Here is a 25,597-nt window from a genome sequence, read left to right on the forward strand (position 1 = left end):
CTGCACCACCCAGGGATCCCTCAAAGAATTTATTTTTATCTTTCTTTAATATACATTTGTTTTTAATTTCATTGTTTCTAGTCTAATCTTTATTATTTCCTTCCTTCTCTTTTTGGGTTTACTTGTTCGTTTTCTAGGATTTGAAATGAATACTTATTTCATTGATTTTCAGCCTTCTTTTCTAATATTAACATGTAAGGCTATATATAGAAGGCACAGTTTTATCACCATCCAGTCATATTATTATCATCTCATATTTTTATCATTCGATTCAAAATATTTTTCAATTTTTGTTGCAACTTCTTCTTTGACTCATTAGGTTTCTAAGAGTGTTTCACATTTCCGATATTTGGGGGATTTGGCTTTTTTTATTATTATTATTGATTTCTAGTTTAATTCCATTATAGCAAGAAAACATATCCTGTATGATTTCAGTCCTTTAAAATTTGGCCCAAGAAATGGCCAATTTTGGTAAATGTTACAGCATTCTTGAAAAGAATATGTATTCTTCAGATGTCAGGAGCAATATTTTATATATGTTAATTAGATTAAGTTTGTTAATCTTGTTTACATGTTTTATATCCTTATTGGTTCTGTATGTCCTCTCAGTTAATGAGACATGTGCTAAAAATCTCTCACTATGAATGTTAATCACCTTTTAGTTCCATTCATTTGCTTTATGCATGCTGAGGCGATGTGATTACGATACCTACAAATTGAAATTGTCCTATCTCCTTGGTGACTGACCCTTTTCTCATTAATCCTCTTTTGCCCTAGTTATGCATTCTATCTTAACATATATTTTGTCAGATATTAATAGAACCACACCCAATTTGTTCTGGTTGTTGTTTACAGTGTCTATATTTCCCGTCTTTTTATTTTCAGTTTTTCTGGATCCTATACTGAAAGTGTGTCTCTTTTAAGCAGCATTTAGTTGTATTGTGCTCTATTGTTCAATCTGATCATCTTCCTCTTTCAACTGGAATACTTAAATCTTTTACATTGTTTGAAATTAATGATACATCAAGGTTAAAATCTACCATCTTGGTATTGTCCTGCATTCATTCCATTCTTCTTCGCTCATCTTTTCAACTTTTTTTTTTAAATCTTCCTTTTGATTAATCCAGACATTTTTACCAATCCTTTTTCCTTTCTACTACTAACCTGTAAAATGCATATAATTTTTACTCTTTAACATCTGAAGATAATATTATGCACCTTCTGTTGATTAGAGTCTAATATAAATTGGTTCATTTGGGGTTTTTTTCCTGGATGATTAAAAATAAATTTTGAATTTTTGAACTCACCTTTTCTCTGTAGTACTTTTTTGTCCCACCTAACCCCCCTTGGCATTTACCAGTTCCAAGCCTATTGGCTCAATGTACAACTTCCAGCATCTGCGACTTAACCTGGCCTGAGGCTTTTTTGGATGCTGGGTACAGAGTAGGCTAAAAGTGCCAGGAAATTTAAAACTCTCCGAAGTAATCCTCAACCGATTACTGACCAGAGGTAATAGGCAAATATCCTGTATCTTTGCCCCTCAGGTGGGATTAACTCGGAGGTACCTGTTCCCCTCTGGTCCTGGAGTTTCCAGGCAGGATTAAGCTCCAATTACACATAGTGATAAATGGCTGGATTATGCACACTTCATTTTTTCTTTCCCTTCCCCACATCACTTCCTCCGTCCCGCAATGATATTATCTGGGTAAACTTTTCAAATCAATATTTGAACTCAGATCTGTGTTTCCCATGTGCTCTGATGAATTCCCCTCCCACTTTTCACGGTATTATGGCCATATGTTTTTATTCTATGTGTATATGAAACCCATCGATCATTATTATTTTGTTTCACGCAGCCAGCATTCACTTAGACGTACACGCACACTTTCTCTCTTTGCCACCCTTTAATCCTTCCTGAATTTCCACCCTTAACTTTGGGACTATTTTTCTCATGCTTGAATTCGCCCTTTACCATTTCTACTACAGTGAGTAGACAGGTGACTAATTCTCTCTAAACATTTGTCTAAACAGTTTTTATTGTTGTTTGTCTAAACATTTCTTCACTTTACCTTTATTTCAGAAGCATATGTTCATGAGATGTGGAATTCTAAGTAGGCAATTATTTTCTTTCAGCACATTAAAGATATTATTTTGGGTTTTCCCCCCTGACTTTTATTCTATCAAAAACTAAGTTGTTGGGGCGCCTGAGTGGCACAGGTGGTTAAGGGTCTGACACTTCAGCTGAGATCGTGATCTCAGAGTGGTGAGATCAACCCCTGTGTTGGGCTCTGTCCTGGGGATGGAGCCTGTTTATGATTCTCTCTTTCCCACTGCCCCCAACCAAAAGGAAAAACAAAACAAAATAAGCCATCAACTTAATGGTTCTGGTTGAGGATAATAGGTCTTTTTTTCTCTAGCTACTTTTTCAGATTTCTCATCATCTTAAATTTTAGCATCTTCACTATGATGTGCCTAGGTGTGGCTTTTTTATTTTATGTAATTATTATTATTATTATTATCATTATTATTTTTGCGTATAGCCGGCTTGAAATCCATTCTCTCTTTCCATTTGTTCTGGGACCCCAACTATATGATGTTAAACGTTTTTCAACATGTCTTTTTTGTTGCTTTCTATGTTTTCCCTCTCTCTCCATAAAATTAACCATCACAGGTCCACCCCTTGTCAACTTGGCACCCACGGCATCTCTAAAACCATAGTGAATCTTCAACATAAGACAATCATAATTCCATCTAACACGATACAACTATTCTACATACAACAGAAACATGTGAATCCCCTTCCCAGAAGGGGAGGTAAAGTGATGTTTACTCTTCTCCTTGATATCCTATAACTTAAAAACTATGACTTAAAATGAACAGTATTTAAATGGTACAAAGTTAATACACCTGACGTTACATTAAAGAGAATAATAGGGGCAGCTGGGTGGCTCAGGTGGTTAAGCATCTGCCTTTGGCTGAAGTCATGATCCCAGGGTCCTGGGATCAAGCCCCGCATCAGCTCCCTGCTCAGAGAGGAGTCTGCTTCTCCCTCTCCCTCTGACCATCCCCCCAACACCTTGTTCATGCTTGCTCTGTCACTCTCTCAATAAATAAATATTTAAAAAAAGAATAATAGGAAAACAAAGATCTTTGCTACATGCACATACACACACGCATGCACACACCTATTCATAACCAAATAAGGCGGAAATTCTCATGACGATGACAGTCATTTCTGTAATCAGCTCGATGGTCATGGCTGGTGTTTAGAACTACCTTCTTCTGCTACTCTTTCTGTGTTGACTTTGCTTTCAGCAAGCATGTCAACTGGTCATGGTTCTTCACCTGGTACAGTGACCCAAACCTTCACTTCTGGGCCCTTCTGGAGGGTCTGGGCCATCAGTAGCCCTGGATTGGGTTGTAGTTTTCCATTGACCTTAATCACAGGGCATGGTAATACTAAGAGACGCCCTAAAGGATCTCCTTTATTCCAGACATACTCTTCCTTACCTCCCTGGTGGAATACAGTCCAACTTCCCCTTGGTGACCAGGATCAATCACCCCAACCAACATAGTAACTCCTTTGCCTGTTGATTCAGAGGAACAAGGAGGCCAAAGCGGCCAGGTGGCAGTCTTAACATCCAGCTCAATGGAATCATTGTGTGTCTTGGTGGAAGCCTTCCTCCTTTTGGAACTAAGGCCTCTGGGCCAGCAGCGCATACCTTTGTGGGAGCAAGGAAACAAACATTTTGCTAGTGGGTCACCGGGGGTAATAGTAAGTGATGTCACTCCCATTTCCTTGCTCCCACAAAGAAAGCAAGGAATTGATTCCTTGGACCTGTGAATCTGAGCTGTGGAAGAAACAGCACCATATATAGGTTACTGATTCAGAGTATTTACGCCCTTCTTGAGAACCCTGCCTCACCCTGCAAGATTTGCCACCTAGCTGGTGTTGTGATTGAGTCTTCAAAAGACCATTCCACCATTCTATCAAACCAGCTACTTCAAGATGGTGGGAAGCATGGCAAGACCAGTGAAACCCATGAGCATAGGCCCATTACTGCACTTATGTTGCTATGAAGTGAGTTCCTAGATCAGAAGCAATGCTATGTGGAATACCATGATGGTGAAGAAGGCAGTCTGTTAGTCCACAGATGGTAGGTTTGGTGGGAGCATTGTGTGCTGGGAAAGGAAAGCCATATTCCCAGAGAAAATGTCTACTCTAGTAAGATTTTAATTAATTAATTAATCAATTAATTAATTAATTTATAAATAACATGAACAAGAGGAGGAAAAGAGGAAAAGGGACAATCAGACTCCATGCTGAGCCTGGATGCCAATGCAGGGCTCCATGTGGGCTTGATCTCATGATGCTGAGATCATGACCTGAGCTGAAATCAAGAGTCTGGCACTTAACTGACTGAGCCACCCAGGCACCCCTCCTCCAGTAAGAACAAAACACTGCCTCTTCCACTTTGGAAGTAGTTCAATGAAATCAACCTGCCATCAGGTAGCTGGCTGACGACCCTGGAGGATAGTGTTATAGCATGTTTGTCTCTGCTGCTGGCAGATTGGCCACTCAGTGATGCCCATAGCCAGTTTGGCCTTGGTGAGTGGGAACCCATGTTTCTGAGTCCATGAATAACAAATTAACCCAAAGTTCTGCAGCTTAAAACAAGAAACACTTATGATTTCCCAGTTTCTGTGGGTCAGGAATCCACACATGGCTTATCTGGGTTATCTCCTGAATTCAGACTGTCAGCTATGGCTGTGGTCTCATCTGGAGGCTCAACTGGGGGAAGATCAAAGTCCAGGGGCAAATTGTTAACAGAATTCAGATCTTTGAGTTGTTGTTGGACTAAATCCTCTCTCAGTTCTTTGCCGCACTGGGCAGCTCACAATATGGCAATATCCTCCCTCATGGTGAGAAAATGAGAGAGAGAGAGAGAGAACTTGAGATGAAAGCCAGTCTTTTGCAACCTAATATCAGAAATGACATTTTTGTCATTGTTTAAATTTCTTTTTTTTTTAAGATTTTATTTATTTATTCATGATAGTCACAGAGAGAGAGAGAGAGAGGCAGAGACACAGGCAGAGGGAGAAGCAGGCTCCATGCAGGAGCCCGATGTGGGATTCGATCCTGGGTCTCCAGGATCGCACCCTGGGCCAAAGGCAGACGCTAAACTGCTGCGCCACCCAGGGATCCCTCTTTTGTTTTTTTTTTAAAGATTTTACTTATTTAAGGGAGAGAGAGAAAGAGAAAGAGACCACGAGAGAGAGCTTGAGTGGGGGGAGAGGCAGATGGAAAGGGAAAGGCAGACTCAGCTGAGCAGGGAGCCCAACGAGAGGCTCCATCCCAGGACCCTGGAATCATGACCTGAGCTGAAAGCAGACACTTGACCAACTAAGCACCAACCCAGGCACCCCTGACATTATCATTTTTGTCACATTTTATTCATTAGAAGTGAGTCACAAGGTCCAGTCCATACTTCAGAAGTGGGGAGGTGACTAACCAAGGGCATGAATACCAGAGAGCAAACATGATTGAGGACCATCTTTGTTTCTCCGTACTATGTGTGTCCTCTTTTGTGTATGGCTTCTTTTGCGAAGTTTGTTCATAATGTTTGTCTGGTTATGGATAATTCATTCTTATCGCTGTATATTATTTCACTGATTTATCCACTCATTGGTTGAGGGGCATTTAGTAGTTTGCAGCTTGGCACTATTATAAATAAGGCTGTTAGGAAATATTTTAGTACATACCTTCAGGCGAACATTTGCATGCATTTCTGATGCATATGTACCTAGGAGGAGAATTGCTGGGCCATAGGTATACACACGTTTGGCTATAGCAGATATTGCTAGACCATTCTCCCAAAGTCCTTGCATATCTGATATTGAATGATCTTGGGCATCTTTTCATATCTTTATTGACCAGTTGGATTTCATCTTTCATGATTCTCTTTTCAAGTATTTTTACCCACTTTTCTGTTAAATTGTTTGGGTTTTTCTTACTGGTTTTGAGATCTTCACATAGTCTGGATATGAGTTTGTTCACTACAGAGATATATAGCATATGTCTTTCTCCATTTTTCTGTGTTGCCACTCTTATAATACTGTCTTTATTTCAAATTTTAATATAGTCAAATTTCTCAATTATTTTCTCTTATGGTTAGTCCTTTTTATATCCATGCCTACTTTGAAGTCATAAAGATATTCTCTTATATTTTCCTTTAAGAGCTTCATTGTTTTACATTTGCATTTAGATCTCCAATTCATCTGAACTTGACTTTCATGTTGGTGAGATAGAAATAAAATTGTGGGGTTTTTTTTTCTGTATAGATAGCTGATTGGACCAATATCACTTGTTGAAAAGATAATTCTTCCTGAGGAGCCCGGGTGGCTCAGTCAGTTAAGTGTCTGCCTTCGGCTCAGGTCATGATCCTAAGGTCCTGGGATCGAGCCCTGTATCAGGCCCCTGCTCCGCGAGAAGTCTGCTTCTCCCTCTCCCGCTGCCTTTCTCCACCACTTGTGTTCTCTCTTGTTTGTTCTATCTCTGTCTCAAATAGATAAATAAAATCTTTAAAATAAAAAAAAAGAAAGAAAATATAATCCTTCTTTCCCCACTGCAATACTCCACAGCCTTTGTCATAAAACAGTTGATGGTATGTGTGGCTGTCTCTGGATTCTACATGCTTTTCCATTGGTTCATTTGTCCTTGTGCCAATACCATACTGCCTTAATTACTATAGCTTTAAATAGGTTTTGATATTTAATAATGTAAGTCCTTAGCTTTGTTCATTCTTAAAATTACCTTGACTATTTGTGGCCCTTTACATTTCCACATAATTTTAGAACACGCCTACCAATTTTAGTAAACACACTCACACATACAAATCTGGAATTTTAACTGGGATGACACTGAACTTACAGATTACTACAGGATAGAATTAAATATTTATTATACTGAGTTTTCTTTTTTATTTTTTATTTATTTATTTTTTTGTTTGTTTGTTTGTTTTTTTTGTTTTATTTATTTATGATCGACAGAGAGGGAGGGAGAGAGAGAGAGAGAGAGAGAGAGGCAGAGACACAGGCAGAGGGAGAAGCAGGCTCCATGCACCGGGAGCCCGACGTGGGATTCGATCCCGGGTCTCCAGGATCGCGCCCTGGGCCAAAGGCAGGCGCCAAACCACTGCGCCACCCAGGGATCCCCTGAGTTTTCTTTTTTAAAGATGTACTTATTTTAGAAAGACAGAGAGAGCATGAGGGAGGGGCAGCGGGCGAGGGAGAGAAACTCAAGCAGACTTCATGCTGAGTGCAGAGCCTGACATGGGGCTCAATCTCACGACCCTGAGATCATGCTCGGAGACGAAACCAAGAGTTTGGCCATCCAGGTGCCCCTATGTTTTCTAACCCATGAGTGTCTCATAGCTTCTCATATATTTAGATCTTTTAAATTTTTTTCTCAATACTGTTTTGTAGTTGTGAGGGTAAAATTATAACACTTGGAATCTTTCATTAGATTTGTTTCTAGGTAGTTTGATGTTTTTATGCTATTGCATGTGACTTTTTATTTGTTGGTAATATACACATACAAAAATGTTTTATATTGAACTCAACTTTATAACTTTCCTTAAAGTCGCGTATGAATTGTAATAATTTGTTTATAGATTCTTTTGAATTTCCTACATACACCATCATGTTGTCTATAAGTAATAAGAGTTTTATGGGGTTTTTTCCCCTATAGTTATAAGTTTAATTTCCTTTTCTTCCTTTACTATTCTAGCTAGGACCTCAATCAGTTTTTTTTAAAGTCCATTTCTGATAATCCATAATATATGGATCACTTGAGGATCTGCTTACACTACTTCCTATCTATTTTTTCTTTCGTTTTTATTTTTTATTTTTATTTTTATTTTTTTTCTTTCGTTTTTAAATTTTATTTATCGTTGTCTATATCTCTATATGCTATCTATTTTCTCTTGGTTTTGGTTATTTCATACTGTCTCCTGACATCCTGGTAATATTAGATTGAACACAAGTTATCATGTATGACAAATTATGTAAATAATTTGGCACCCTGGTGAATGTTACCATCCTCCCAAGAGGACTTAATTTGGGGCATCTGGATGACTCAGTCGATTAAAGCATCTGCCTTCGGCTCAGGTCGTGATCCCAGGGCTAGGGAGCCTGCTTCTCCCTCTCCCTCTGCTGCTCCCCCTGCTTGTGCTCTCTCTCTAGCTCTCTCTCCCTCTTTCAAATAAATAAATAAAATCTTTAGAAATAAGCAAACAAAACAAAGAGGACTTAACTTTTCCTCCTGGCAGGCAAGTAGAGAAGAGGTAATCACCTTAATCCACTTGGTATTGAAAGATGTATAAATTTGTGTTCAGTTTTTTTAGAGGAGTGTTTGTTTCCAGTTTACCCTTTTTAAGTGTAGCCCCTCCTGGATTTTAAGTGAAAGTTTAAATTTTTGGTTGCCCAGATTCCTAGTCACTGATTTCTGTTGGTTATCCCACCTTCATACCATTTTGAATTAGGAAATAATTAGGAAATACTTTTGAATTAGGAGAAAAGAACTGCAGAATGTTGGGCTCATCTCAACTTCCTTCCTCCTCTCTAGGACTCTGACTCACATTATCAGAAATGGAAAATGACTGATGTGATTAATTTTTTAGATGTATGCTCAGTATGCTTACCACATTTCTATAGGGAGAGCAGCAAAGAATATAGAGTAAGATGGTGGTCCTACACCCAAAAATCAAAATCACCTTTTAAATTACTTTTATTACAGAAATGATGCACCCCTATTAAGATATTAACGTAATACAGAAATGAATAAAGCAAAGAGTGTTAAGTTCACTGTCCCTTCTGCCCCTTTACCCCCAGCTCTTACTTCAGAGGGGTGATCACTGAACTAATCTGGGTTGTGTGAGTGCATGTTTGCCCATGTGTGTTCTCAATCTTTAAAATGAGAATATACCATTCTGTAACTTTATTTTCTTTTTTAAATTTTAAAAAAATCTATTCATGAGAGACACACACAGAGAGGCAGAGACACAGGCAGAGAGAGAAGTAAGCTCCGTGCAAGGAGCCTAATGTGGGACTCGATCCCAGGACCCCAGGATCACGACTTGAGCCAAAGGCAGATGCTCAGTCACTGAGCCACCCAGGTGCCCCTGTAACTTTATTTTCAATATGACCTGGACATACTTTCATGGTCTTGTATATAGATCTACTTCATTTCTTTTGACAACTATTCAGTGTTCTGTGGTAATGAAGGTATCATAACTTATTAGAACATTTATTGATGGATATTTACAATATTTCTGATATCTTGCTTCTAGCAACAATGCTGCAATGAATATCCTTGAATGTTTATAATTGCTACATTGTGTGTGCAAGCACGTGTGTGTGTGTGTGTAATTGTATTTTTTCTGCAGAATAGAGGATTAGAAGTGGTATGTATGGGTCAAGGGGTACATAGTTATATTTGGAGAGGTAATGGCAAATTTGCCCTACGAAATTCAAGACACCTTTTTAATCACATTTGTTATAATGAGAATATACCAGGTAACTGGGTCACCAGAAAGGACTGCAGTTTTGTTCTTTTATCAGTTTTGGTCTAGACAAGGATTAGCAAACTATGGCCTGTGGGTCAAATGTGGCCTACAGCCTGTTTTTGCCAGGGTGTCCTGTAGCCTATTTTACAGGCCAACGAGCTCAGCATAGTTTTTACATTTTAAATTTTAGTAAAAAAATAAATAAGAATAATATGCAACAGAGACTGTCTGTGGCACACGAAGCCCAAATATATGGCCCATTATAGGAAAAGTTTATTGACCACTGGTCCAGAGTATCCTTTTTGAGTTATAATGTGCTTTTGAATGCTAGAAAACCAGCTTCTGAGATAGAGTAGACACTACATCTCTAACAAGGTCCTGGGTGTGATATCACTTCTTCTGGTCCCCGGACCATACTTTGAGTCATAAGAGTCTAGAGCTATAATGTCCAAAAAGCTAGCACCTGGAATGTGGCTACTGCAACTAAGGAACTACATTTTTAATTTTATTTCATTTTAATTAATTTGTATTTAAAATTTAGAACCAATACATGATTCAGTGATTGGAAACATTTTTAAAATGTTGGTATGTAAAACAATTTTTCAACTGTCAATTTTATGAACTTTAAATACAGATCAATTACTCACAATAAAAGTTTAGTGTCCAAATTGAAATGTGTTCTAAATATAAAATGCAACCAAGATTTTGAATACTTTGTACCAAAAAGCCTGAAATTTCAATATATTCATATGCATAATTATATATCAAATCACTATCTTGTACACCTTAGAGAATATCATATGGCAATCATATCCCAAAAAGACTGACGAGGGTGGAGGAGACTGTAAACTCTCTCCATAATAATTGTTACACTGATTTCATGTTGAAATATTTTTTATGTATTTGTCTAGGTAAAATTAATTTCAATTATTTCCTTTTCGTTTTTAAATATAGCTATCAGAAAATTTTAAATTCCATATATGGCTCATTGTCTATCTCTATAAGACAGCACTGGTCTAAAGTGGCCCAGGTCTGTGTTCCCAAATGCACCCATCAGCCAAAGAACAGGGTTCTATCACCCAAGGGGGGTGGCCTAATGGGAGAAGGTAGCTCATGGAAAATGTACAGAAAAAAATAATTTGTAGATGAAAATTATCCGTTTGTCTAGAGATTCTCAGGTAAAAAAGGAACTCTGAAAGAATCCATCTTTCTCTCCGATGGCATGGTATACTCGTGGAACCGACACTTGAATGCTGTGCATTTCCGTGTATTCTCCTTTGAACGATGGATGAACTCTAGATCATCCTGAAAATAGTGAGCATAGCAGGTGCAATGAAAGATCGGAGTGAGTTTAGGTGCCTTGCTCAAAGCCAGGAAAATACAGCAAATGTGTCCTACGAATTTCTATAACCAGAAGATTTGAAAAAACATTGGAAGTCAATATCTATAAGCAAAGAGAAAAGGGATAGAAAAGAATCAAAACAACAGGAAGGGATTCTGAAGGACAGATCCTACCAGCAACCTGGAATCTTCTTTGGGACGATCTTAATTTCAACTGATGGGGTAAACACATGCTTATCGTAATTGAAGGTGTGTATTCAACTGATTCCACAAGTGTTTGACTCAAAGACCAGCTAAGTCCTGAAACCCGAAGGACTAGAATAAAATGTAGCAATGATGCAGAGAAAGGAAACAGAATTTTTTTATAGTTTTTCTACTGATTCAGTTCCTTTCCCCTCCTTTCTCTAAAATGTCTATTTATGTATTCCTTTTAAAAGTGCATGGAGTGCAAATAAATCCTTTTGAAAAGAAGAATGAGAAAAATGCTTCACTTCATAGAACTTTTCCTCACTAAGTATTCTTTTTTTTTTTATGATAGTCACACACAGAGAGAGAGAGAGGCAGAGACATAGGCAGAGGGAGAAGCAGGCTCCATACACCAGGAGCCCGACGTGGGATTCGATCCCGGGTCTCCGGGATCGCGCCCTGGGCCAAAGGCAGGCGCTAAACCGCTGCGCCACCCAGGGATCCCCTCACTAAGTATTCAAATCAGGACCTCACATGAAGTAGTCTTTGGACAGAGCATCACTTAACTCATGTCATGACCACCACTTACGGAAGAAGAGTCGAACGTAAGGAAGACAAGTTAGAGATTAAAAATAAATTAATAGGAAAGTATAACTCAATTTGCCAAAAGAAAGTTACTTTACTTGTATGTAGAGTCCAAGCATTTATTGATGACATAAAATAAACTGAAATTGGGATTAAAATGGATGGTGTGGATTTTTTTCTGCTGGAGGCTATCTATTCTCCAAAAGTTCAGAGAGGACAGGAAGGCAACATCATAGAAGATGGTGGTATCTTAGGGATTAGTTAAAAACTACTTAACATTTTAAAAATGAAAGCCACATCTGAAGCCACACAAGATAAATTAATTTTTTCCTTGGATTCTATGAGCATCTCCCAATCTATTCAATAGATTGTTTGGCTTAAGTCACCCAGACTGCATTTCTGTCACTTGTAAGCAAAGAGCCTGTGGCATTCTGAACTTACACGATGGGAAAATACATTAAGAGGTAACTTAGCCCATCTCCAGATTATCATTAGGTGGAATTAGATATAAATGATCTCAGACAGGTGGAATCGGACCTACCTATGTAGAAATAGTGTATTCCACACTGTCATCTACTAAGAAACTGAATGTTAGGGGTGCCTGGGTGGCTCAGTTGAGCATCTGAATCTTGATCTCAGCTCAGGTCTTGATCTCAGGGTTGTGAGATCAAGATCTCACATTGGAACCTGCTAAAAAAAAAAAAAAAAAAAAAACTGAATACACCTACCAAGAAGTTCTTGCATCTAATTTAAATTCTTAATTTTTGAACTAAATTCATTCAGTGCTATCATCTCATGACATATTAAATACTTGTTAGATAGCAAGAATGGTAAAATATTGACACAGAGTGGTGAGCACACGAGTGTTCATTATACTATTCTCTCTACTTTTGTCAAGTTTGAAAATCTCTAGAAGTTGTTCTTTTTAAAATGCCTATTATGTGTGTAAACATAGCAGTAATATTGTGGGAAGTCCAAGACAAGGTCCTATCTTCAAAGAATGCATAAGGTAAAAGAATAAACTGAACAGGGATCCCTGGGTGGCGCAGCGGTTTAGCGCCTGCCTTTGGCCCAGGGCGCGATCCTGGAGACCCGGAATCGAATCCCACATCAGGCTCCCGGTGCATGGAGCCTGCTTCTCCCTCTGCCTATGTCTCTGCCTCTCTCTCTCTCTGTGTGACTATCATAAATAAATACAAATTAAAAAAAAAAAAAAGAATAAACTGAACATTCGTGGCCCATACAGAAAAGTATTCATGAACACAAGGCCTGGACTAAGGGTCCCTCCGATACAGATGAATATCGTGGAGGAACTTACACTGGCATGAGGGAGCCAAGCAGGCGCACAAATAACAAAGATCAGTGAATTCCGTGAGGTGGGTATCAGGGCTGTGACTCTATTTTTATTTATTTTTATTTTTTGAGAGAGAAAGAGGAAAAGAAAAAGAGTGCTTGAGAGCAGGGCTGGGGCAAAGGGAGAGAGAATCTCAAGGAGACTCTGCGCTGAGTGCAGAACCCAACGCAGGGCTCTGAGATCATGACCTGAGCCAAAATCAAGAGTCTGACACTCAACCAACTGGGCCACCCAGGCACCCCCAAACTTCAACTTTAATGTTAGAGGATGTGCTACTGATGTTAAACAATTGACAGCAGTGGCCCAGCCAGCTGGGGCTCTGATCTTGAGTGGACAAAGGGAGTTACAGATATGATTTACCAAAACCTCTCTGGGCAGGGGTGGTGCAGGGGAAGGCACTCTGAGTGTACACATAAGGCATCCATCAATAAGCAGCTTGGGTTGGGGAATGACATACCCAAGGACACGCTGTGGCAAGAGTGGGTGACAGATAATCTGCCTTCTGAGGTGCATAGGCCCTATTACCTGTAGGGCTAGCATAGCCTAGTGTTAAGAATAGGCATTGTCATTGGATGACATGAATTTGGATCCTGGCTCCACTCTTCTTTTTTTTTTTTTTTTTTTTTTTAATTTTGCAAAAAAATTTTGATTGTGGTAACATAGACATAAAATTTACCTTTTTTTTTTTTTTTGCCATTTGTAGGCGTGTTATTCAGTAGTGTGAAGCACATTCACATCGTTGTGCAACCAATCTCCAGAAGTCTTTTCATCTTGCAAGACGGAAACTCAGTACCCATTAAACAACAACTCTCCACTCCTGCCTCCCTGTAGCCCCTGACAACCACCGTTCTACTTTCTCTCTCTCTAAATTTGACTATTCTAGGTCCCTCATAGATGGTTTGTCTCTTTGTGACTGGCTTATTTCACTTATCACGATGGCCTCAAGGCTCATTCAGGTGACCTGTGTCAGAATTTCCTTCCTTTTAAGGCTGAGTGATATTCCATTGCGTGGTTAGACCACACTCTGTACACCCATTTATCCATCAACAGTTGCATGGGTTGCCCCTACCTGTTGGCTTATTGTGAATAATGTTGCTGTGAATACAGATGGCGAAATATCTCTTTGAGGCTTGCTTTCAAGTCTTTCGATGCTCTACCCGGAAGTAGAATTGCTGGATCATGTGGTAATTCTATTTTTAATTTTTTGAGGAACCATCGTATTGTTTTTCACAGCAGCTGCACCACCTTGTATTCCCACCAGCGATGTGTTAGCGTCCCAATTTCACTACATCCTTGATGACACTTGCTGTTTTCCTTTTTAAAATCACCGCAGCCATCCTAGTAGGCAAGCTGGGATGTTTTAACACTCGCATCTGATTTGGAAGGTGTAAATCTACAACCTGTGGCACAGGGTCCTGAAATTAGCCACAGTTGGTGGTCAGAATGGGACAGGTCCCTGCAGGAGAAGGTCACAGACCAGCTAGTGCCAGAGAACCCGAAAGAGCCGGCAAGACCATGGCTGCCCAGATGAGGGAAGTGCAGTAGAGCCACACCCTGAAAACTCTGCTTAGCTAGGGCTGCTTTCTACCACAAGTATGTAGGGAAAAGCCTGACAGAGCGTAAAGAGGAACCAAAGTTATTAAAAGAATGGAGGACTTGGTCCATCGCAATGACAAAAGCTCCAAGGGGTAGTTTGGGTCATTGGTGTCCACTGTTTACAAATACACAATGGGCAAAAGCAGCAAGGGAATTCTTCTTCGAAGAAAAGAATCGCATTAAGTAGGGAAAGTAGACTAGGAGGATCACAAAGACTTAAAAAGAAGAATCTGGGTTCAATATTAGGCAAAAATACTAAGATAAAGCTATACCAGAAAGTGAGGAAGTGCTATTTTTGGAAATCCCTCTGCTCAAAGTAGTTTGTCTTATTGGAGGGAAAGTTCAGTCTTCCTACAGGTCAGTCAAATCACTGAAGACTGTTCAGTCTCTGGCTTCTTGGATACGTATTTTTTTAACTTTGTCATTCAAAGCAAATATTTCCCTGTTCCAAATTGAGTTCAGAAAACTCTCAAATTTCAGATTCAGCATGTCTGAAATCGAACTCTTACGTTTGCTCCCCTCCCACCCTACCTCTTTAAAAACTTCCTCCGGGGGCCTGGCCTTCCCTGCCCAGGTGAGGCCAGTGGAATCTTCCCGCTGCTCCTCCTCTTTGCTTACACAGTTGGGTGGTTTCTTCCCAATGACTGACTTTCTGAATCTGCCTCCTGACTTCCTTCCCTGCTGCCTCCGATCTAATCCTCATCCAGCCTGATCTATATAGAGTGGCAGTGACTTCCCCTCCCACGAGAACTACCCTCTAGTCTCCACCCTCACCCCTCCACCTCTGAGCCCACCTCCAGCACTCCCAAGCCCCAAACCCATCCACCACTCAGGGCTTCCCAAAGAATAACTCAAAAAGCTTAAAATGGCCTTCAAGGCAAATTAACCTTTACCCTCTCAACCAACCCCAATTCCAGGACCCAACATGCCTGTTTTTAAAAAGTTACATTATTGGCAAAACAACATTCTAATAGCAAAAGACACTGAAGGCAAATATCTCCCACAATCCCATCAGCTATCTAAATCAATATTTCTGCACATTCTCGCCCATATGCTCAATCCATGTTGGCAGATTTGTTGTAATGTCGATAGAATTTTATATCTTCTTATTTTACTTGACATGACATTGTGAACAATTTTCCATTTTGTGACAATCTCTTTCTAATCTCCTCTTTGATATCTGACATTAGAAACAGTTGCTAAAATGCCATCTTGGGGTAAATATACTTCCAGGCTGGTAATTTTGTACCTATAAGATTCTTAAATAGTGTCATTTCTGGGTCAAGAGGGACATGCATGTTAATTTTAATAGACATTGCCAGATTTTTTCCCTGGAGCATTGCTGCACTTCATGTTTCTACCAACAATGCGCAAGAGTGTCTGGTTTCATACATTCTCACCAGCCACTCTTTTATTTGTGCCAACCTCATGAGCTTAGAGAAAAGAGGGTACCTCAGTTTCTTCACGTGCTTATTGGCTCTTTGAATTTCTCTTCCTATGAAAACCTTTAAATCCCTTGCCTGCTTTTTCTCTTGGATTGTTCGTGTTTTTCCTCCCACGTTGACCATCTTTGCAGGCAGTGGATCTTAACCTTTCATCCGCCATGTGTATTGCAAGGGTTTTTCCAGCATAGATCTCTCAGACTCCTTTTAGACCTAAGTCAGGAAGCTAAATGCCCTTCCATCTCATGGGAGAACGCATCCAATTTGCTGCATCCTTGGGCACCTGGCCCCATCTCCACCTCAACCCGTAAATTCCCTGCAAAATGGGAGTGATGCGTAAAGTACCTGTGCTGGTGTGAAAGACTGGAGGGGAAAAAGCCAGAGTCCCTGAATGAATGAAAGGGTGGAGGTGGGGCTGCAGAATGGCATAGCATGTCATTAGAGGGTTGGAGAGGAGCCGGATCAGGCAGGAACTTGTAGGATTTATTTTAGGTGTAAGGGGAAGCTATGAGCTGGATTGTGTTTTGGGGAGGATGTCGGTAGCTGCTGGATGGAAGATGCATTGTAAGGAAGCAGGACCGGAAGCAAGGAGCCCAGCTGGGGGGATGTTGTGGTCCGGGCTAGAGTCAGTGGTTTGGACTAGGGTAGTGGCCCTGGGCATAAGGAGAGCTTGATACACACATGTTGAGTCATAATGAAGGGTAATATGGTCAATAGATTATGCTAAGAGATCAGACATGGAGCAGTAAGAGAAAAGGAGACGTAGGGATTGACCCCTGGGATTTGGGCTGAAATAAGTGGAGAGAAGGAGCAGATTGGGAGGGGCGTTCAGAGAGAAAACAAGGTCCAGTCTTGCACCTGTCAACTCTGAGATCCTGCGAAACAACCAATGGACAAGTGAGATGTTAGAAGACGGAGCTGGGACTTGATATCCGGCTGGAGACACAGATCTGCAACTAAACACGTAGATGGTATTCAACACCAGGGGAGAGGATGAGCCCCCCCCTCCCCAGGAAAAGAGAGCAGAGGGAGAAGAGGGGGTGGCTGAGGCCTGAATCTCAGGAGGAGGAGCCAATAAAGGAGATGGAAAAACAGCAGACTGAAGTGGAAAGAAGAAAGTGTTCAACAAGAGAGGGTGGAGATGCCTCCTGGAAGGGAAAGCAGGTGAGAGGAGGGCTGGCGGCAGAGTCCGGGCCGGAAGGCACCTGCCCAGAGCAGTGTCAGGATCACACCTGCGCTGTGGGGAGGATGCTGGACTGCGTGGGCAAATTGATGGAAGGTGAGGGAGTAGAGTTGGCGCGTGCAGACAGCTCTGTCAAGAAACACAGTTGTGGATAAAGAGTTGAGAAATAGGGAGGTGGGTGGAGAGGGTGTGGAGGAGAAAGAGAGAGAGAGAAAGACAGAGAGAGGTGCTTGGCTTCCTTAAGTGGGGGCAGGAGCACGTGGCTGCATGCTCATGGACCGGCTCCTAAGGTGGAGAGAGCAGTGAGTACAGAGCAAGAGGAAAGGCCTTGACCTGGGCAGGAGGAGGCCCCCTGCCTGGTGGCAATGGAGGGGAGGAGGGGGTCCTGGTCAGTGGGACTAGAGTGGGGTGCTGGGACAATTAAGACCCAGGAAGGGAAGCAGGAAAGGAATGGAGGGGGGCTTCAGAGAGAAGCATTTACAGAGTGGAAGAAAGGACACGGTCCTTACGTCGCTGAGAAGAGTGAAGAAAGAGCCCATCTCATAAAATTCAGGACACCAAAAATAAAGAGAAAATCCTCCAAACAGAGATGGGGGGAGAGGGATTACCAGAGTCCCCGCAGAGGAGTGACCATCGTGTCAGCCTTGTGTCTTATTGGCAACACTGGTCGCTAGGAAACAACGGAACACCAACCACATAGATAGTTCTAGAAAAAAAAAATTGGCTTTTCAAACCCAGAATTCTATACCAAATCTGAGTAGCACTCAAATGAAAGACACAATATAAAGACACCTTTCAGTCATCCAAAGATTCATAAAGTTCATACACCCATACGGTCCTGAAATTTGTTGGAAGGTGAGTTCCAGCAAGCCAGAAAATGAGTCCACAAGGAAAATACGCAGCACTAAAACCACTGACAAAGAATCGGGAGTAGAGGGTGTGCTTATAATTAAATATAAATAATTGCTGGCTATTTTTTTTAAGACAGTCTGAAACTCAGGCTCAGATCCTGTAAACATGACAGACGGTGAGGAAGAGAGAAAGGAAGGAAGTGAAAGCCCAGTAAGTTCTTCATCTTGTTCAGGAGAGGATGTAGAGAATGTGAGTTTTAAAAAATGTAATCCTAATCCTAGAAGAAGAAATGATGTATACATTCTATTTCTAATTTCCAGAGGAAAAAGAATGAGACAAAGAAAATTCTATTAAGTCAAAGCAAGTAAAAGACTTTTTTAAGTGGAAAAAAAAAAAAAAAAGACGGTGGGGGGGAGGGGGCACCTGGGTGGCTCAGCAGTTGAGCCTCTGCCTTTGGCTCAGGTGGTGACCTGGGGTCCTGGGATCGAATCCCACATCGGGCTCCCTGTAGGGAGCCTGCTTCTCCCTCTGCCTATGTCTCTGCCTCTCTCTCTCTCTCTGTGTCTCTCATGAATAAATAAATACAATCTTTAAAAAATATATATATATAAAAATATATTTCTATTCAGAAAGAGAAAGAAAAAACCCAGGAGAAGATGGTATGAACAGTTCTAAACGTAGCTCATTGAGGAAAGAGGATGAGCGAGTTACTAGAAAAACAAAATTTCTGAGCCAGGTTGTCTTCTCTTTTCCATCCCAATTGGGTGATGTTGAGGAATACCTCTAAAACTATATTAATATAGTCACTATGGCTGCATAATAAGTTACCCCAAAACTTAGTGGCATGAAACAACCCTTTATTTTGCTCATAGATCCTGTGAAGCAGGCCCTAGGACAGGATATAGCAGAGATGGCCCGTCTTTGCTACTAATGTTTGGGCCTTGGTTTGAAGACTCAAAAAGCTGGGTGGGGGTTGGTGCTGGCTGTGTTCTGGGGCCCTCATCCCCCCCCAGGTGGGCCTCTCCGTGTGGCCTGGGCTTCCCCACGACACTGGGGGGCTGAGTTCCAGGAGCAGCATCCCAACAGAAAAACAAAAAACAGCCAAGTGGAAGCTGGAAGTGACAAAGCATCACTTCGATCCGTCTGTGACAGGTGAGGCCCTGAGGCCAGCTCATATTCCAGGGGAGAAAAATTAGACTCCACCTTTTGTGAAACATGGGTCAAAGAATTTGGGGACGTGTCTTTAGAAGTGGAGTCCTCTGTGGTAACATTTTAGGGGCTCTGTATAAACAAACTTTAATGTCGCAGAAAAATAAAGATAACACACAGCTAGCCCTGCAGACAGACATTTAAACATTAGTCTTGGTGATTTGTCATTAATACACTCATTGTGAAATTTTGCCAGCTTCCTTTTCCCGGGCTCTCAGATCAGGCAAATCTGGTAAGAACTGCAATCGAGAAAGTCTAGCTCTTTGCTATTTACAAGAGATAGAGACGAAATGAGATCCCAAGATAAATAAAAAGGGTAACAAAACTTTTAAGGGTCGTAAAAAAAAAGTATAGCAGATATCTCAACAAAACGACCTCAGGGTGAAAATATTCCGGGAATTCATTAACCTTACAAGTAATCAGGAAAATAGAAGTTAAAACAACAAGATATCAAAGAAATAAGATTTAAAACTACTAACAATAAATAAATAAATAAATAAATAAATAAATAAATAAATAAATAAAACTACTACTAACAATGTCCATGGTTTGCGTAGAGAAGGGTACGTATATTCACTACCGATGGGAAGGTGAAATTTTACAACTTTTTTTATTTTTTTATTTTTTTAAATAGTCTTTTTTTTTTTTTAAGATTTTATTTATTTATGCATGAGAGATGAGAGACACAGAGAGAGGCAGAGACATAGGCAGAGGGAGAAGCAGGCTCCCCGGGGAGAGCCTTTACAACTTTTTTTAGAGGACAATTTGCAGTATCTGTCAAATATTAGACCCCATAGCCCTCAACCCAACAATTCCCCTATTAAGTATGCCACCTGCCTGCATCTTTACTGATGGACTACTTGCAAACACTATGCAGTAATTCTAGAAAGGAAGATCTCTACCTAATGACACAGAAGAATTTCCAAAACACAGTGTCACGTGAAAAAAAAAGCAAGCAGCAGAACAATCCACACTAGCATGAATCCTCTTATTTTTTTTAATACTCTTATTTTCTAAATTCCAGGACTAAATTATGAATCTACATCTTGTTTAAGTCCATACATACGCAAACACAAAGAAAAATGTGAAGGACAGTGACTTCCCCTGAGGACTGCAGTAGGATTAGAATTTGGGGATAGATGGCAATTTAGTATTTTGTGCCTTCAGGTCCCACTCTGTTTAGGGCGAAATATACATCTGTTCGCTGTGGTAATTTTAAAAATGGAGAATGAAAAAAATAAAATAAATAAATAAATAAATAAATAAATAATAAATAAAAATGGAGAATGACACAAGCTCCCTCCTTGTTTTGTAATCCTGTTGGCTCTATTGATATGTAATTCCCCCATCACACGATGCACCCATTTAAAATGTATAATTTGACAACTTAGTAGAGTCAGAGTTGTACAACTATCCTCGCGATTATAGAACATTTTCTTCAAAAAAAAAAAAAAAAGAACATTTTCTTCAGCCTCAGAAAAAGCGATGGGCCCTTTAGCTACCCCACCCTCACCCCCACCCCCAGCCTCCCTGCTTCCCAGTCCTAGGTACCCACTAATCTGTTCTGCGTCTCCATAGGTTTGCCTACTACACACACTTCCTATAAACGGAATCTGATAATACGTGGCCTCTCGTAACTAACTGGCTTCTTGCCCTTAGCATAAGATTTTCAAAGCTCATCTGTGTTGTAGCCTGTAGTGATGCCTCATTCCTTCTTATGGCCAAATAATATTCCATCCGATGGATAGACCCCATTTTGCTCATCTATTAGGCAGGTGGTGGGCATCTCGGTTGGTTCCATCTTCAGGCCATTGCAGATAACACTACTGTAAGCATCCGTGTACAAGCTCTTGCGTGGACACAGGTTTCTATTTCTCGCAAGTGTACACCAAAGTGTGGGCCTGCTGGGCCAAATGGCAGACCAACGTTTACCTTGATGAGGAACTGCCAGGCTTTTCTCACGTGGCTGCATCATTTTATGTCACCCCCCAGCAGCGTATGAGTGTTCCAACTCCTCAACATTCTCACTAACACTTATTATCTGCTTCACCCCCCCCCTTTTTTGATGATGGCAATCCTAATGTTTTTGCCATCTGGTTTCTCATCGAGGTTTTTATTTGCATTTCTCTGGTGATTAATAATGTTGAACATCTTTTCAGGTACACTTTGGCCATTTGTATACCTTCTTTAGAGAAACATTGGTTCAGATCGCTGGCCCATTTTTAATGAATTAATTTTATTGCTGAGTTCTAAGGGTTTTTTATGTGTTCTAGACACAAGTCCCTTATCAGATAGATGGTTTGCACCTGTTTTCTCCATCGTGTAAGCTGTCTTTTCACTTTCTTAACAGTGTCATTTGAAGCACAACTTTAAGAATTTTGATGAAGCCAAATTTATCAATTTTATCTTCTGTTGCTTGTGCTTTTAGTGTTATATCTGAGAAATCATTGCCTAATCCAAGGTCATGAAGATTTACCCCTGTGCTTTGTTTTCCTTTTTTACAGTTTTTGCTCTTTCATTTAGGTATTTGATCTGTTCTGAGTTAATATTTGCATATGGTATGAGGTAGGGGTACAACCTCATTCTTTTGAATATAGATATCCAGCTGTCCCACCAGCATTTGTTGAAAAGACTATTCTTTCCCCCACTGAATAGTCTTGCCACCCTTGTCAAAAAATCAATTCACCATAGATACATGGGTTTATTTCTGGGCTCTCAATTTTATTCTATTGATCTATTTACCCTCATGCCAGGACCACACTGTCTCAATTACTTTTGCTTTATTAAGTTTTGAAATCACAGTGTAAGTCCTTCAAATATCACTCTTCTTTTCAAGATTGTTTTGGCTACTCTAGGTTCCTTGAGTCGCATATAAATTTTAGGACCAGTGCATCAACTTCTACAAAGAAGCCCAGCTGAGATTCTGATGGGGGTTCTCGTGAATAAAACAAACTTTTAAATGGTATATTAATTACTGTGTTGTTGTTATTATTGTTTTATGGGAAGTGGGAATAAACTAACATTCACCAAGTGGCTTTATAACACGACTACAGGAGTTAATAGATGTCAGCGTGTGTCATCATCCGGATCCAGAATTGCCAAACTCTCACTATATTGCTTCTGAAGGAACCTTTCAAAACAATACTTCCTTCTCCATCTATGTTTTCCTCTCCCAGTTTAGGCCTCTAGCATTTCTAGTTTGCATCACTGAAGCATCTTCCAGAAGTCACTCTGCCTTTACTCTGGTCTCCTCTCTCTAACCCATCTTCCAACTTGAAGTCAGGATCATCTGTCTGAAACTCAAACATGATGCTCTCACCTCCTTTTTTCCCCCCTCTCTCTTCCTTTTGAAAAACACTTTAGTGACTATCCACGGCCATCAAGATAAAGCTCAAATTCCTTGACATGAGGCTCTTCTAAGTCTGGCCTCTAATCATCTGCTGCTTATCTTTTATCCCTCCTTCTCAGTAGTACCAACCCACTCTATATTCCAGGCATGCCAAAAATCTATGGTCGCGGAGTACACCGGGTCCTTTTATGCCTCCCTACCCTGGCACACATGTGACCTTTGTCCGGAATGCCTTTCCTTCTCATCTCTCTGGAAATCGATGATGATGGTGATGATGATGATGAAGATGAAGAAGATGATGATGATGGTAGAACAAGCATGTATTTGGTATTAAAGCATAAATAATAAGAAGCATATAAAATTGAAATTTAAAAATCTACTCTCAACCTCCAGTCACATCCTTTTGTTCTAGCAATTTTTACTCTATGTATTCTCAGACTCTGTTTTCAGGTGCGTACACATTTATGTTAATCTTCTTAGTGTATTGACCCTTATATCATTATGGAACATTCCCTGTTCTGATAATATTCTTTGCCTTTAATACTATTTTATTGTTGCTTTTATAATCACTCTAACTTTCTTATGGTTAAGGTTTACATGATATATCTTTTCCCATCCACTGGTTTTTCAACCTGTTTGAGTCTTTATATTTAAAGTGCATTGCTTCTAGACAGCATATAATTGGGCCTTGCACTTTTATTCATTCTGACAGTCTCTGCCTTTTAATTAGAATACTAGTCCTTTTTATTTAATATAATTATTTATGTAGTTATTATTAAGCTTGTAATTTTACTATTTGTTTTCTGTTCACCCCTTCTGTTTCTTCTTCTGTTTCTGTTCTTTCCTTTTGAGTAACTGCATATTGTTTTAGAATTCCATTTCAACTTGTTTTGTAGCTATATCTCTTTGTTTTTTAGTTATTGCTGTAGGATTACAATATACATCCTTAATTTTTCATAGTCTGCTAAGAGTTATATTGCACCACTTCACATAAAATGTAAAAAGCTTGCAATCATATAGGTCCATTTGTAGCCTCTAAACTTTATGCTGTAATTGTTATAATTATTACATCCACATACATTATAAACCCCATAATACCATGTTATATTTTTTTGCTTTAAACAATTATTTATATTTTAAAGAAACTGAGGGCAAAAACTATACTTTATAATTATCCACATATTTACCATTTCCAGTGATGTTCATTTCATGTTACAGACCTGGGTTTCCATCTGATTTCACTTTACTTTAGTGTGAAAACTTTCTTTAGCATTTCTTGTAGTGTGGGTCTGCTGCTGACAAGTTCTCTTAGCTTTTCTTTAATCTAAAAATATCTTTATTTCACCTTTATTCTCAAAGGATATATTCACTAGATACAGATTTCTGGGTTGACTTTTTTTTTTTTTTTTTTTTTTTTTGCCTACCAGTACTTTTCTTTTCTTTCTTTCTTTCTTTCTTTTTTTTTTTTTTTTGCCTACCAGTACTTTAAAGATACCGTTCCTCTGCCTTCCAGCCTCCTTTGTTTCTGACAGAAGTCCCACACTATTTGAATGTTTGTTCCTCTGTACGAAATATGTCATCTTATCTGATTACTTTCAAGATTTTGTTTTCATTCCGTTCTCAACAATTTGACTACAATGTCCTAGGTATGTTGTTGTTTTCAAGATCCTGCTTTGTAGTTTCCTGAGCTTTTTGAACCTGTTAACTTATGCCTTTATCAACTCCAGCCATTTCTTTAAACTGTTTCTTCAAACATTTTCTGTCTCATTTTTTCTCTCCTCTCCTACTAGGACTCCATTACAATATGTAAGTTAATTCTTCTGGTGTCCCACAAGTTTTTGAGGCCCTGCTCATTTTTTTTCCAGTCTTTTTAAAAAATGTTATCTTCAGGATGGATAACGTCTTGATTTTTTCTTTAATTTCATTGATTCTTTCTTTTGTTGTTTCTTTTCTTCTCTAAAGCCATCAAGTGAATTTTAAAATTTCTAATACTGACTTTTTTATTTCCAAAATTTCTATTTGGTTCTTCTTTACAATTTATATTCTATTGAGATTTTCTATTATTCTCTCTATGGGCAAACATGTTTCCTATATATTCTTGGGCATAGTCATAATAGCTACTTTAACATCCTTTTCTGCTATTCTAGGGGTGACTGGGTGGTTCAGACAGTTAAGTGTCCAATCTTGATCTCAGCTCAGGTCCTGATCTCAGGGTCATGAGTTTAAGCCTCATACTGGGAGTAGAGCCTACTTTTAAAAAGTAAATATATAAATAATAAGTAAACAAAATCCTTGTCTGCTATTCTAGTATCTGAATCATGTCAGAGTTGGTCTCCTTTGGTTGTCTTTTTTTTTTTTTTTTTGAATGAGTGATGTTTTCTTGTTTTATGGTATGTTAAGAGAATTTTGATTATATCCTAGACATTGTGAATGATATATTGTAGAATCTCCAGATTCTTATGTTTCTCTGAAAAAAATTTTTTTGATTTATATTGTAACTTGTGGTAAATTTGACTAAATTCACACTATAAATTTTGTCTCCACTGTGGTAAGTGGCCGTAGCTGGCTGTGGTGTTTGTCCCATGCATGTGCAGCTTAGGAGCCAACCAGGGATTCGGGTAGAGTTTATGCACAGAATTTGGGCACAACCTCTCCTTTCTTGGATCCCTTTCCCCACTTTCCAGTGACTGTCACTCTAAACTGTGTCTTCAGGTTCATCAAGCCAATAATTTTGCAGGTTTCCTACCAGAATTTTAGCTGCCCTGCATGCACAGACTGGGGCCTGCCTTCAGGCTAAATGTTTCTTTAAAAGAAAGAAACTCTGTGATGTTCTTTTAAGTGTCAACTTTCCTCCAGCATCTGCTTGCTTTTTTCATCCTCCAGAATCTTCAGGTAGTTTATTTTTTTAGATTTTGGATATATCATTTTATTTTT

General features: G+C 39.6%; 2 long non-coding RNA genes across 5 annotated transcripts; one reads left to right on the plus strand and one right to left on the minus strand.

Annotated features, from left to right (window-relative positions):
• Positions 1-11,474: 11,474 nt before the first annotated feature.
• LOC140607771 (uncharacterized) lies at positions 11,475-17,915 on the minus strand. 3 transcript variants are annotated; one of them, XR_012009675.1, is made up of 4 exons: positions 17,763-17,915; positions 16,929-17,026; positions 14,102-16,386; positions 11,475-12,365 (listed from the first exon to the last, which is right to left on the minus strand). It is a non-coding gene; the product is annotated as an uncharacterized lncRNA (long non-coding RNA). The 3 variants fall into 3 exon arrangements; XR_012009680.1 differs by lacking the exon at positions 14,102-16,386 and having other exon boundaries at positions 11,599-12,365; XR_012009676.1 differs by lacking the exon at positions 11,475-12,365 and having other exon boundaries at positions 13,635-16,386.
• Positions 17,916-17,947: 32 nt separating this feature from the next.
• On the plus strand, positions 17,948-23,042 carry LOC140607780 (uncharacterized). 2 transcript variants are annotated; one of them, XR_012009692.1, is made up of 3 exons: positions 17,948-18,108; positions 18,238-18,315; positions 22,809-23,042. It is a non-coding gene; the product is annotated as an uncharacterized lncRNA (long non-coding RNA). The 2 variants fall into 2 exon arrangements; XR_012009691.1 differs by having other exon boundaries at positions 17,954-18,108; positions 18,242-18,315.
• The last annotated feature ends 2,555 nt before the right edge of the window (positions 23,043-25,597 follow it).

Source organism: Canis lupus, chromosome 1 (assembly GCF_048164855.1).
Source record: "Canis lupus baileyi chromosome 1, mCanLup2.hap1, whole genome shotgun sequence".
NCBI classification, from domain to species: Eukaryota; Metazoa; Chordata; class Mammalia; order Carnivora; family Canidae; genus Canis; species Canis lupus.